Source organism: Panthera uncia, assembly GCF_023721935.1.
Source record: "Panthera uncia isolate 11264 chromosome B2 unlocalized genomic scaffold, Puncia_PCG_1.0 HiC_scaffold_24, whole genome shotgun sequence".
NCBI lineage: Eukaryota > Metazoa > Chordata > Mammalia > Carnivora > Felidae > Panthera > Panthera uncia.
In genome coordinates, this window is record NW_026057580.1 from 55,565,472 (window position 1) to 55,581,531 (window position 16,060).

Genomic DNA, 16,060 nt, shown 5'->3' on the forward strand with positions numbered 1-16,060 from the left:
CTTCCTTCCTTCCTTCCTTCCTTCCTTCCTTCCTTCCTTCCTTCCTTCCTTCCTTCCTTCCTTCCTTCCTCCCTCCCTCCCTCCCTTCCTCCCTCCCTTCCTTTCCTTCCTTCCCTCCTTCCTTCCCTCCTTCCTTCCCTCCTTCCTTCCTTCCTTCCCTCCTTCCTTCCTTAATGTAAATTCCAGTTACCTAACATATAGTGTAATATTAGTTTCAGGTGTTCACTATAGTGATTCAACAGTTCCAAACAACACCTGGTGTTCATCACAGCAAGTGAACTCCTTAATCCCCATCACCCATTTAATCCATCCCCCTACTGCCCCTCTCTAATAGCACTCAAGAGGGCTCTGTTCCCATGATTTAAGAACCTCCCAAAGGTCCCACACCTCTTAATACCATCATCTTTGGGGATTAGGATTTTAACATGTGAATTGCGGGGGGTGTGGGGGGGGAACAAACATTCAGCCCATAACAAGTATCCTCAGGAACCTGGCAATAGGGCTTCCATTGTCTTAAGCTCAAAATTCAGAGACACAGTGATCTCCAATCATATGGAGAGCAAAGAAGCTAGTGAAATTATGTTTTTGTTGAGTTGTGAGGTTTTCAAAAATTATTAGGTAAGTCAGGTTTTTCTTTTATTTGTTTTTTTAAAAAATATGAGTCTCTAGAAAAGACCCAAGATTTCTGGATTTTTGGAGTATGTTTATTTTTTTAGAGAGGGAGAGAGAGAGAGCAGGAGCAGGGGAGAGGCAGTGAGAGGGGGAGAGAGAATACTAAGCAAGAACAATGCTGCCAGCACAGAACATGAGGCAGGGCTTGAATTCACAAGCCTGAGATCATGACCTGAGCAGAAATCAAGAGTTGGATGCTTAACCACCTGAGCTACCCAGGTGCCCCAGAATTTTTTGGGTTTAAACTCCAGTCTCCTTCTCTAACCAGTACTGTGACAAGCCACTTCATTTTTCTGGGACTAAACTTTTCTTATATTAAAATCAATACATTTCTAAGGTTACTTGGAGATAGAAATTTCTCTGACTGTATAAAAGGTCTATTAATGAGTGCATTACCACTGTAGTGAGTAGAGGTCGTGATGAGCAGAAGAATATCTTTTACTTCATTTTTTTTAATGTTTGTCATTTGCACATGGCAAGAAAGCTTAATAAAAATCAGCAGATCACCCAAGGAAGTATCAGGACTGCTTCTTACTAAGTTGAATAAGAATAAGTAAGAAGTTTGTAAAATACTTTAACTCCAGAAAAAGGAAAGCCATTTAAAATGTGGTTCATACTGAGCACTTATTACACATTATGTCATTTTAAAAAATGCTTTTCAACTTTACAATTTGCCTAGAACTTATGAGAAAGGTGATACTATATTACAGTGAGCAAAAGATGAACTTTTCAATAGAGGACCTAGGATCAAATTGGGCATCTGTAAGAAAAATGTGTCTGGACGCTTACCACATAAAAATAACCAGTTCAAAATTCATATCTAAAAGTGAAAGGTAAAATAATAAAGTTTTTATTAAAAAGGAATCTTTGTGAACTTGGTAATGCAAAGATATTTTAAATAGGACTCCAAGGTAGTAATCACAAAAGAAAAACTTAATAAGCTGTATTAGATTAAAATCAAGAATTTCTGTTATCAAAAACCACCTTTCAGAGAGTGATAAAAAAATCTGCAAATCATGAAACATTTTCATAAAACAAATATTCAACAAAAGCCTGTATTAAGAACCCCTACCAATAAGAAAACAAGATAATTCAATAGAAAAATGGGCAGAGATTAACACTTAATAAAAGAGCATATCCAAAAGTTTAATATATATGTTAAAAGGTGCTCAACATGTTAATACATATGGTAAGTATTAGGGATTTGATAATTAAATCCTAATAAAAACCCACTGCATACCCATCAGAAGGAAAAAAGAAGAACATAGAAGTATTAGGCAATGGCAAAAATACGAAATAACCAGAACCCCAATGCACAGATGGTGGGAGTGTCAGCTAGTAAAACACTTTTTTTTTAAGTTTATTCATTTTTGAGAAAGCGAGTAAGCACATGCGCACAAGTGAGCTGGAGGTGGGGAGGGGCAGAGGAAAACAGAAAGGGAGAATCTCAAGCACTGTCAATGCAGTGCTGGACCAGAGGCTAGATCTCACCAACAGAACCCTCAGATCATGACCTGAGCTAAAATCAAGAGCTTGACATTTAACCAACTGAGTTATCCAGGTGCCCCAACAATTTAGAAAATTAGATGCTCATACTACTAAAACTATATATACATAAGACTATATAACAATATAACACATACATAATAATATAGCAATTGTACCCCTAAGAATATATTTAACAATAAGAAAATATATTCCCTTGAAACATCTACTCTAATTGTCATAGCAAAAATATTTATATGTTCCAAACTGAAAACTATTCAAATGAACAATAATAATAGAATAGATAAATTGCATAAATACCACTTGGCACTGAGAAAGAATAAACCAAAACTACCTACAATATGAATGAAGATTAAAAAAATAATATTGAAAGAAGCCAGACACAAAAGACTATATATTTAGGACCCTATTTGTATTAAGTGCATAAACAGAAAAAAAAAAAAAACTGGGCTGCTGTTAGCACATGTAACATTGTTGTGCAAGCAGCCAAAAGGCACCCCTTCTTCAGGCTGATGAAGAGCATATGGCTTGGTTGATGGAGAGGGATGAATTTCAGTTCCTGCCAATGTTCATCACTGGCCATCCAGATTGTGCAGGGCACAATCATGTGTGGAGGTTCTGGGGCTTCCTCCTACTCATAAGAAACTACTCTGAGAAGAAATGCTGATCTTCTTGCCCTATAAATATCACCAATCTTTCCTCTTTTCTTTTACTCCTCCCATACTATCTTCTTGAAACCAAGGGGATACTTCATATTTACAGAATAAATGATCAAGAATAATCAATGAGAACTTTAAATGGCAATGTGTAATCTGACAGCTGTCGTCGCCCAAAGCAGTATTCTATAGGTGGAAAAAGGAATATAATTCATGAGAACCCTGAATCTTAGGAGCCCAAAGAGTAGATGACCATTAAGAGAAGACAAGAAGCAAAAATAACTACAAAACAGGTGAATACATCACAGAAATTTAGTATTAAAATGTTTATATCAATGTCCTCTCCAACTGATTTATGAAGAGGTTTTGGCACATAACCCAGAGGTTAAAACAAGAAGAAGAAAGAGTTATATTCTGTGTGTTGGCAATTATTGAGTATGGACAAATCTCACCCTGTTTAACAGTGAGAAAATACAAAGGAAAGAGAAAAAAAAATTTGTGACTATTTTTATCTAAAGCAGATTTTAAGAGTACATGGCCTCTATAAAAGAAGAATAGAATATGATGAAGAAAAATAGTAATTGAAGTAAATGAGAAGATAGTTTACAAGGAAATTAAAACAACCGGACCCCTGTTAATGATGGTAAAAGGAAAATTAGTGCCATAGAACTCTGGATCAGTAAAGTAAAGGATACAATTGACCAGTTTTCATGTATGTAGAGGAAAAAAGCAAAATAATGTATGTGACTTAAAAAAAAGCTAATAAAATTGGGGGATAGACAACAGTAGCATAGATGTTGTCATTGATTTTACTACTGTTTACAATAAGGTGCTCCCTGCCCTGTAAGAAGATAATATATTTCTACCCAAATCAACATGGCTTACAGTGCCTTCCTGGAGTGGAGTATGCTTCTGTATTTTCAAATTTGGTCATAGGTTGCTTGGGCTAAGAAAACATGGTGGAAATAATAGTATGTAACTTCCAAGATGAACTTCTGGACAATACTCCATGTTTCTGCCATCTCCCTTACTATTCCTTCTGCCACAGGAATGGCAAACTCCAAAAAGGAGCTACTCCTTTTTGATCAACCTAGATCACAGAATAAAAAATATATAAATTGTAACATAAGTGACATAAAACGTAAACAAGATATAAATGCTTGTTTTGTAAATAAATTACTGAGGCTTGGGGCCATTTTTTAAAGTACAGTAAAGTCAAACAAAAATAAACATTAACTCTGGAAGGAAGATTTAGAGTAACTTCAATAGGAAAAATAGACAAGTATATAATGGGACATTTCCAGAAAAAAGAAATGGATATGCATGTAAGTTTAAAAGATTCATTCTGTTCTAGATAAAATCAATTTATGGAAATGCTCACTAATCAGTACTTGAGGAAAAAAATTTAAATTCATTGATAAAAGAGAAAAATGTTATGTACATCCAGGTAAAAAACATATAGCTTACTTAAATGAATAAAAAAAGAATTGATATTAACTTCTCCTTTACAAAACTATGTCCAAGATAAGCACAACACATGGGATGTTGAAGAAATTAGGTGGTGACAATATTATACATGGTTAAGTTGTTGCTTGTGAGGGGACAGAAAGACATTCTAAGATATGTATACATTCAGAAAATGTGTTAATGGCATTTCTCAGGCTTTTTTTATTGCAACTGTCAAAAACACTACATAAATTAGAAATAATGACATTTTTTTGGTTCTCAGAATTCTGTTGATAAACCCAACTTCTGAAAGTTGGGCAAGGGCACAGTGTGACTCAAAAACAACAAGAACCCAGGATGAGTACCCTACCAAGGTTCTCATTCTTCCCTGCCTCTTTCCATGTGTCACCTTCCCATGTGAAAGTAGTTGCATCTCTTTATGAATAAGAAATTTATGGCTTAGAAAGCTCAGTAAAAACTCCTAAAACCAGTGTTTATGACAACAACAACAAAAGAGAGAGAGAATTTGTCTTAAATCTTGTTATAAAACATAGTTTTAAAGTTAAAATTTTCAGAGGAGAAGCTCTCCAATAGCAAAATAATGTAATAATATCTGGATTAAAAATTCCAAATCGTGTCCTTAGAGGTAGGAACAAGGATTAGAGACAGGGACTGGTAGGAAAAGTTTACTAAACTCTTTGAATAAATAGGACAAAACACAGGACAGAGAAAGGAAAAGAAAATAATCCATAAGTTTGAAAAATTCTACTTTTTATTATTTTATTATTAAATGACAAATAATGAAAAGATTCCAAGCATTTCCTCATGAAAAAGAATAGTAACCTAAGCTAAAATATTAAGAAATTAATACTTAGTAAGATAAAATCAGGAATAAGGTAGAACAAAGTAAGTATTACAATTCATAAATAAATCCAAGAGCTGATTTTTTAAAAAGATGACATGGACAAACCTCTAGGAAAATAGAGAAGTAAAAGACATAATTAATTAAATATGAAAAGAAAATTAAGAGAAAAACATGCTCAATATTCAGGAAATATTTAAATTTTTCTAAGAATTGGTTTTCTAGGAAAATATAAATTATGAAGACAGATGAAACGGATGTGGAAAACCCCAAAGAGACAAATAGCAATAGATGAAAAAAAAAAAATCGTCAAAAACCCACACCCACACAAAGCTAATCCTATATTCTTCTAGAATACACAAAAGGTGGAGCTGATTTTTATGTAGATGGTACAATCAAATTGAAGCCTAAGGAACATGTATCCTTATAGTTCTCAAAATAAGTTCTAGGACTATAGATTGAAATCTATATAGTAAAAATTAAGAGCCAACAGGCACATGAAAAGATGTTCAACGTCGCTCCTTATCAGGGAAATACAAATCAAAACCACACTCAGATACCACCTCACGCCAGTCAGAGTGGCCAAAATGAAGAAATCAGGAGACTATAGATGCTGGAGACGATGTGGAGAAACAGGAACCCTCTTGCACTGTTGGTGGGAATGCAAATTGGTGCAGCCGCTCTGGAAAGCAGTGGGGAGGTTCCTCAGAAAATTAAAAATAGACCTACCCTATGACCCAGCAATAGCACTGCTAGGAATTTATCCAAGGGATACAGGAGTACTGATGCATAGGGGCACTTGTACCCCAATGTTTATAGCACTACTCTCAACAATAGCCAAATTATGGAAAGAGCCTAAATGTCCATCAACTGATGAATGGATAAAGAAATTGTGGTTTATATACACAATGGAATACTACGTGGCAATGAGAAAGAATGAAATATGGCCTTTTGTAGCAACATGGATGGAACTGGAGAGTGTGATGCTAAGTGAAATAAGCCATACAGAGAAAGACAGATACTGTATGGTTTCACTCTTATGTGGATCCTGAGAAACGTAACAGAAACCCATGGGGGAGGGGAAGGAAAAAAAAAAAAAAAGAGGTTAGAGTGGGAGAGAGCCAAAGCATAAGAGACTGTTAAAAACTGAGAACAAACTGAGGGTTGATGGGGGGGGGGAGGGAGGGCAGGGTGGGTGATGGGTATTGAGGAGGGCACATTTTGGGATGAGCACTGGGTGTTGTATGGAAACCAATTTGACAGTAAATTTCATATATTAAAAAATAAAAAAATAAATAAAAAAAATTAAGAATACACCAAAGAACAAATGAATACTCAAAGGGAAATGGACTTTGTAAAGTTGACCTAATTGCATGAATATACAGAGAAACTAACACCTGATTTGACCATATAAACATGAAAAAAGCAAGATTACAAAGTGAATAACCTGCCAGGAAATACTTTGCAAAGTATTATTATGAAAAAACACATTTTTTTTAGGATCCATATTATTTTGGCAGATTTATCAGAAAACATGAATACCCAATTTAAAATGAAAACTTACATTACAATATGAATGGTAATTCATAACAGAAAAAAATTAATTTTATTAAAAAAATTTTTGTTTAATGTTTATTTATTTTTGAGAGACAGAGAGACAGAGCCTGAGCAGGGGAGGGGCAGAGAGAGAGAGAGAGGGAGACCCAGAATCTCAAGCAGGCTCCAGGCTCTGAGCTGTCAGCACAGAGCCCACTGTGGGGCTGGAACTCATGAGCCATGAGATCATGACCTGAGCCGAAGTTGGACATTTAACCAACAGAGCCACCCAGGTGCCCCATAACAGAAAAATTTTAAATAACCAATGAAAAGTTGGAGATACATTCAACTTTGCTAATATTCAAAGAAATGCAAATTGAAGCTATACTGATATACCATATTTTCATTTATAAAATCTGGTGAAAGATCTGTTAGCTTCAGTGGGAGAAAGCCCTTTTAACAGACTTTCTCACCCATTCTTATATAGAGTATATACTTGTACAGTTTTTCTAGAGGTAATTTGGTAATATGTATAGAGAGCCCCCAAAACAGCAAAACATTTATCCTAGCAATAACATTAGAGAAATTTATCCTAAGGCTATGATCTGAGATGGGCATTAAAATTTATGTATGAATGTTTTTACAAAAATATTTTTTTAAATAATCATGAAAACTGGAACAAATTAAAATGTCCATTAATACAAGTCTGGCTAAATTATGAGACAGTACATGATAGAATACGATTTAGTCTAGTACTATTAATAAAAATAAGTATCTATTCACATGAAAAGATATTTTTAAATTTTCAAGTGTTTCTACTACCATTTTAAAATAAAAAATTGAAAATTTATTTATAGCAAACATCAGCAATTGTTAACATTTGATATGTAACCTGATGGTTGTATGCATATTTATGTAATTAGAAGATAATAGTTGTTCCACAAGCACTATTTTAAATAAAGTATTGGCTTTAAAAAGTAATATGTGTATATGAAAATGTAGCTTAGATGATGTACATTAACATGAATTCACAGCCATTTGAACAGTTGCATTTAAGAAGGATTGAATCAAACCTCAGTGCCATCCTAATGAATTCAAATCCCTGTACTGTCCTCCTTAATAATTTTATCACTGTCTTAGAACAAATTACTGGAGGTGTGACATATGAGACAAGAGTGTAGGGTGCAGAATGTAAGAAAATACGTAGCAGGAGGGACTATGTAAAAGTGAAGAGTGTGTGCCATTTCTGAACATATTCTATTTCAGTTTTTGCTCCTCTCTACACTGTACAAGCCAAACCAAGCTCCTCTCCAGGCCCCAGCAAGACTAAAGAACAAAGGTTTATGACCACGATAGGGGAATATTTAAGCTCAATCCATTATTTAAGCTCTTCCATGCATTTTACAGATATTAATTCATTTCATCCTTATACTGAGAGGTCAAAAGTAGGTAGCATTAGTATGTCTATTTTACAGATGAGATACCTGAGACACAGAAAGATTAATGAATTTGTCAAAAGTCACACGGATAGTAACTGGTGACACAGAAATTGGAACCCGGAGCTGACCCCAGAGGTAGGGCTTTTAGCTATTACACTACCAACAGACTTTGAAGTCCTGCTTCAAGCCCTATGCAAGACATTGCTGGTGCACAAGGAAGTCAAACAGTCTCTTAGCAAACACATCATGCAATAATTGTCAAATATCACACAGCGTGGAATGTGTTCTTGTGGAGGAGCAAGAAATACACTTGCAACAGGGAGGCTGAAATCAGCTCCAACTCCTGGAGATGAGTTTGCCATGTGTGATTCTTTTCCTGAAATGATAACTCCTCTTCTAGCCACTCAGCCCTTCAAGCCCATGGTTTCCTTTAGGCTCACTTACCAGGGCACAGATACTGCCAGATATGCATGGATCCCAGCAATAATCATAGCTTGACCTCTAAGAAAAGGGCAGAAGCAGTAGGAGGTGATGTCCTCACTAATTATGCACATACATAGCATTTTCTATAACCAAAGGGTAAAATTTTAAGGCCTTAGATAATGTCAGATCCATTTTTTCAACATTCTTTATAATTTTGCATCTAGTTGTCCTTATAAACTAGGGGGGTATTGTGGAAAAAGTAGTGGTTCTGTAATCACCTAGATCTGAGCTGGAATCCCTGCTTAGCCAGGGACAAGGTGAATGATCTTACAGAAGGAATTTAACTTCCCTAACACTGTGTTAAGTGGGAATAATGAAAACTACTATAAGGCAGGTAGGTATTAGAATGAAACCTACTTTCCTTCCACGTTTGAAATAAATTAATGAACTCATAATACTCACAGCTCAGAATGAAAGCAAACCTAATAAAAAGTATTAAAAAATCTTGCAAGTATTCTTTATATGCATGAAATTAAAGCCCAAGACACATAAAAGATACATAAAAGAAAAAATATTATATTAAATTCCATCTTCTTGGCTGAAGAGAGGACCAAATTGTGTTTTATTCAATTCCCAAGACTAAGAAAGTAGCAGTTTCTGACTCAAAACCAAATTAACAGCCTGTGGTTTCTGAGGGCAGTAGATATCCCAGACCAGGAAATCACCGCACTCTTGAGCTGTAGCCAATATAAAGTTAGATCTGTGCATATACGTGGTCATTTGTGAGAAAGAAAGTTCCACAAACTCCTGTCCAAGTAGTACATAGTCCTAGGAATGCAGACCTATGAAGAGACTGTGGCAAACTGAGATACTAACTAAGTGTAGCAGCTATATTTTACCAAGTTGTTCTAGCCACATAAAACTCCACATTATTTCCAAGAGCAGATAACCAGTACTGGACTGGCCCATGCCCAAATTGGGTAATTGCATTCTGTCATATTTCAGATCTCCTTGGCACTTTTAATTAGCCATGATTTATACTCTTCCCAGTTTACAATCAAAACTGCCTTATATTGCAGCTGTGGGGTTACACAAAGACAGCAACTAAATTAACAAACAGTTAGCAAATTATTGCTATTTTTCATTTCTCTTTTTCTCTACATTTCTATGGACTGCTGAAGGTCAGGGATTACTAGTTCCATTTTATAAGACCAGTGAGCCTTCAGCATAATCTAATATTAACATCTATGATAAGTTAGATTACAATTTAAAAATAAATTTCCTTTTGGATATATACCCATATCTTGAGACAGAAATAAAGAAGATAATGAATCTTTTCTAAAAGAAAAAAAATCACTTCAATATAAATAAGGAGTATAGCATGATCGTTTTTTCTTTTTTTTTTTCAATATTTATTAGATTTCCACTTGTACCAAGTGCTGTTCAAGGTGTGAGGTCCAGGGGAGAGCAATAGATCATTTCTCAGATCTTTAAATTGCACCAGCCCTAGTTAAATGCATTTAATATTCACAAGAGCTTTACGAGGTAATCACTAATGTTACCCCTATTTTACAGATAAGAAACTTAGGCAAAGCAAGTTTTAATAACTTTCCAGAGATATGATATATGAATATAACCACAGCTTCAAACCTTGGCCATTGGATGGCTCTTCACCACTGTGACCATCTCTCCCATGGACAGAACAGTCCTGGACTTTAATATTACACAGAGGAAAGTGGAAAATGATAGAGACTTTTCTATTCAAGTTGAGAGATCTGGAACACAACAAGGAACAGGCTAAACAAACACCAGGGAAACAGTGTTCAAAGTGGAAAGAAGACTTGATGCCAGGACCCTGAGATGGAATAGATGTGGCACATTTGAGGAATCAGAAGAAGCCCACGATGGCTGAAGCACAAAGGCTAGAGGGAGAAAGAGTGAATTTTGGTTGGAAGTAGGCACAGGATTATGAAGGACATTAACAGTGTAAGGTGTTTAGTTTTTATGTGTAATGGGGACCTTTTGAGGATTTAAAAAAAGTAAACACATTTTGTTTAAAAGATTATTCTGAAGGGAAAATCTATTTAAGGGTGGGAAAGAGGGAAAGAAAAGAGATAATTTTCTCTCTCACATAAGAAATGATTTTTATTTGGGTTAGGGTGCATTTGGAGATTACCGAAAAGAAGAAGAAAAAATAAGAATATGTTTTTGTTGTCTTTGCTGATGAATATTAGAGAGGAAGCAGGTGAGGAAAAAAGAGAATCAAGTAAAAACCAGAACTTGTCATTATTTAAGTAAACCTAAGTATTCCATCAAAAGATTTATCCACGGGATACAGGTGTGCTGTTTCGAAGGGACACATGTACCCCCATGTTTATAGTAGCACTATCCACAATAGCCAAAGTATGGAGAGAGCCCAGATGTCCATCAATGGATGAATGGATAAAGAAAAAATGTGGTGTATAAATACACACACACACACACACACACACACACACACACACACACAATGGAGTATTACTCGGCAATCAAAAAAAAAATGAAATCTTGCATTTGCAACTACGTGGCTGGAACTGGAGGGTATTATGCTAAGCGAAATTAGTCAGAGAAAGACAAAAATCATGTGACTTCACTCATATGAGGACTTTAAGAGACAAAACAGATGAATATAAGGAAAGGGAAACAAAAATAATATAAAAACAGGGAGGGGGACAAAACAGAAGAGACTCATAAATATGGAGAACACACTGAGGGTTGCTGGAGGAGGTGTGGGAGAGGGGATGGGCTAAATGGGTAAGGGGCATTAAGGAATCTACTCCTGAAATCGTTGTTTCACTATATGCTAATTTGGATGTAAATTTTGAAAAATAAAAAATAAATAAAAAAAAAAAAAAAATAAAAACAAAAAATGGATGGGAAAAAAAGATTCATGTAGTTTATTCTCAGAACTCTTGGTGAGCCCAAGAAGAGTATGAAATGTGATGTAAATTTTACTTTTTGGGGGGAGGTGGGTGGAAGGATGGTTGAAATAGGTGAAGGGGATTAAGACTACACTTATCATGATGAGCACTGAGCAAAGTATAAATTGTTGGCTCATTGTACACCTGAAACTAATACTGTTTTTTATTTATACTTCAATTAAAAAATTACATTTTTAATTTCATTATCTGTGTCAATAGACCTTTATGTTTAATTCTTCATATTTATTTTAATGACTTAAAGTACATATGAGCATTCTTAACCTTGTTTAAATTATTTATTAATCTGTATAACATTTATTTATTATTTGGCAAAACTGCCTAGAAATATGCTCATTTGAAATCATTACCTATTATCATAGAAAGAGCTGCACAGAAGGGCATCTTGAACATGGTTTTTTGAACAACACACAAGTAACACAGTTTTTAGCAACTGGATAGAACATTGAATTATCATGCTGAGCTCATACCTCCATAAACAGAAGACATTTTATTTGCTTTTTAAATTAAGGTGTGATAGGATACATCATGGTCCTGAAGTTGTGTGAATTGTGTGAATAAAAGATATCTAAATTAAGTTGGGTGTATTTGGCAGAAAACTGTTTAAAGGTTTTGAAAAAATTGAAAGTATTTGTCATAGGTCTTAATGGAATCTAAGATAATGTTAATACATTTTACTAAATGTAATTTACTAAAACTTAAATTTTAGAAAGATTTTATGTTTTCTTTCCTTTTTTTAAAAATATTCAATGTGTCCGCATAGGTTTAAGCTGGTGCTTTCACAAATTTTCTAGCACAATTTCACAGTCAAAAACAAAAAAAAAAAAAACAAACCTGATCTCATAAGGTTTTGGTTAATTTTGGATGATCAAGAGATTAGAGGAAGACCTGGGTGTACAATGGTAGAACATTTATAGTAGGAGATATCTATAGATTATCTATGATAAACTTTATATTCTATAGCCCTTACTGTCTCCTGAGCTCCAAACTTACTCAAGGAGTGTTTCCACCTGGATATCCTGCAGCCTGACCCAGCCTGGATGAAAATTACAATAATTTAGTTCTTGAATTCTATACTACTGTTAATAAAATTATCATTTACCCAATTCTTCAAGCTCTTGTGTTTAGAGCCTTCGTTAGCAATTTTATAACCTTTACACACCATCTTTCAGTAACTGATTATTTTTTACCTTTCAAATATCTGTCCAATTTATCCCTTCCTCTCCTTTACTATCACCACTGCCTTAATGCCTTTCTTTCTCCATCCCTAAGCTGGATTGTTGCAGTAGTTCTCTAACTCATCTCTTTCAGCCCTTCCCCACTCCAACCCAGTATTCACACTGGTACCAGTTAACTTTCAAAAACAAAATTTGAAGATCATTTATAAAATGTTGATCTTTCTCCTTATTACCATCAAATTAAATCCATACAACTTAACATGGTAAACATCTCTTTACAAAGTGGTCTTACATAATTTTACCATGATGTTCCATCTCTCACTATTTCCCAACAGAATCTTAACCATCTTCCAAATAATTGAGTTACACTGTACTTATTTAACCCCCTAAGCTTTTTAATACCTTGATTCAGCTTGCTTGAGTGACTTCTGCTCTCTTCTCACCTGAATATATTTATCACAAAACTGGATTTTTACCTGTTTCCTATAAGAGAATCTTCTCTTTAAAAGTTTCAGAGTATAAGCAAAGAGTGTGAGGATAATCCCAGGTGGGAAGCCAACATCAATCACAGCTCCTTTTCCAGGAGTTTTGTTTTCATTTTCTGTCAATTCCTGCCTAACATTTCTCAGATTCCTGGTTGGAGTTAGCTGCTAGCATCACCTTGAACTCTGATTTACCCATATTCTTTTATACCAGTTTCAATTTTTTCAAGGAATTTCACTAGGGCATCAACACCGTAACTTTTGATTCAGTAAGTTTGGGTTTGAAGACATGAATATATGTTTTATTTGCTATTAGAGTTGATAATAAAAGTGAAAATGCATAAAAATTTAGGAATAAAAACTGGCTTTGCTGTCACCAAATCCCACACATAAATGCTCTTGCTGGATCAAAGTCTCTTTCTATTCCTTTGGGGTCTCTTTACCCCAAATTTTGTTTTGAAAATCCTATCCCTAAAACATACATCTTCAACTACCCAAAATCCTTCACTGTGGTTTTTTCCACCCCCCTCCCCAGGAACAAGTTTGTACCTGGTATCTTCTGGTGAGGAATGGCTAGTAAATGAATGTTCACATTCCCCTACATGAGCACACCAGACACATAGCCTGGTATTCTTCTGCCTAATGAGGGATAAAGATTATTTCTTAATTTTTTCAGTGAATTTTGGTTCCCAGAATATATGATAAATTCTAAGGATGTTGCTATGTCTAAATGATAGAACAGATGCAGATAGATGACAGATTGTTATTCAGTCTAATAGCCTAAAATATGCAGAATGAAAGCTTTTAATTTTGAGTGTAATTACTTGCTCCGGTTGTATAATTGCTTGTCATCTAAGTTTTTTGTCCTAATAATAATAGGGATTTTTTTTCTTCTCTGCAATTTCTCACTCAAGGGAGAATAAAATACAAAAAATATATTGTAAACAATACACTAAAATTACATGGATATTAAATTATGATGTATGTATAAAATTCCTTTTGAAAACTATATAATAATATTATTATCACTTAGTCTAGTCCTTTATTTTTCTCATGAAGAATCAAGTCTAGGAGATAAAATGGCTCTCTAAAGTATACACAAAATACCTGTCTCTTGGTTCCTAGGAATCTTGACTCTGAGTCCAGTGTCTTTTTCATCATATCACATAGCTTCAATAGTCTTAAAGACTTAGTAAAATTTTCCCATATTTTCATATTTTCTTTTGCAATCATCTCCCAAACCCCTTTGTCCCTGAATCTACCTGCGGTACAGATAGGTTCATCCAAGCAGGCATAGTGAGAATGGCCTAGAATTGATCTCATCCTCTAAATCTGGCTTGCCTTTGTGACTATCAGTTCTTCTCAGGTTTTGATGTATATTGTCATATAAAAGTAAGAAGGACAAGACTTGAGATGCTATTAATAACATAGTGCTATAGATAAAACAAGATTTGTTCCCTTTTCATTTTTCCCAAAGAATGTCATGTTACTAGATGAAGGGCCAGCTCCTGGAGGGGCTACCAATACCACCCAACCTTCTTCTAGATGTGATGAATCTCTGCAGAAGTCTGAATTGTCATAGTAATCTGGAGTGTGCTGTCCATGGTACTGAGAAACCAGTGCTATATATAGCTATGCTACAAAATCCTCCCCCAAGTGGTCAGTTAGGCAGAGCAGCATCTACCTTTGTGTTGCAGGGGCCTGAAGAAAGCTATAAGGATGTGTGACCATTTAAAAAATGTAACAGCTCAAAAAGGTAGCTTTGAGAAAATATTATTTATAACCACAACTGAAGTTAAAATGAACAATCCACACCACCAGGAGAAACAGTTATTTGTAACTATTCTGCTTTTCCTTAAAGTAATACTCTTTATATGCTTTAAAAATTAGAGTAAGATCTTTGGCTGCTGTTATATTTCCCTCCAAAAAATTAAAGTAGTGTAGTGTGATATATTATAACTTTCAACCAAAATAATAAAATTATCCAGAGAAAATTAGGTACAATTCACCCTGTGGATATAGGAAAACTAGATAGGTGTTACCAATCGGCTTTAAGCTGGGGTCTATGTGAAATGACAAAGCAGGAGCACTTGTGGACAAAGAAAGGTAGAAGCACCTTTAACGGTGTGAGTTACTGTGTATTTAGAAGACACCTTCCATCTGCAACCCCTCCATGTAAAAATATTTCTTCATTCAGTTTCTATATACTTGACAATGGATATGCATAGGAGATGTGCATCTAATTATTCCAAATGGGCTTGTTTGGTTTGCTGTTCATTTTTTGGGAGTAGGTACACTCTATTCTAATTGGAGATGCTTTCTATGATGCACATAGAATCAAAATTGTAAACTACAGTTGCATCCCTCATGCCTCTCAGATAGGCAGTGCACAATTTTTATTGGCATCCACACCTACTGACCCTGGTCTCTGCTAGTGTTATGCGATGTCTCCCAAGAATTCCCTGAGTTGTGAAGTTGTGTGCCTAGTGGAGATTTGAGTCTCCATCTCATATATTTTATTTACAATTCCTTCTCACCTTACTCAAAATGGAAGTTGTCCTAATATGAATTATTAACAGGTAGTTCTAAGATGTACTTTAGAGTTCTCTAATCGTGCTATTATCATAATCATCATATATAATCTGTTTCTCTGAGTTTCAAACTGTCTACACCATTAAGACGACAATTCAGAGTATAGGGCCACAGAAGCAATAACAACCATAAATGTCATTGCAAGCTATGTGCTCATAGGCCCTATCTGTGCTACTTGTTAACTACTGAAGTCTCTGTAAAACTTCTGTCTACACTCTTCTCCACTTCCTCATGTTTTGGACATTGCTGATACTTTCTAGGAAATGGATGTTTTTACAAGTATTTACCAT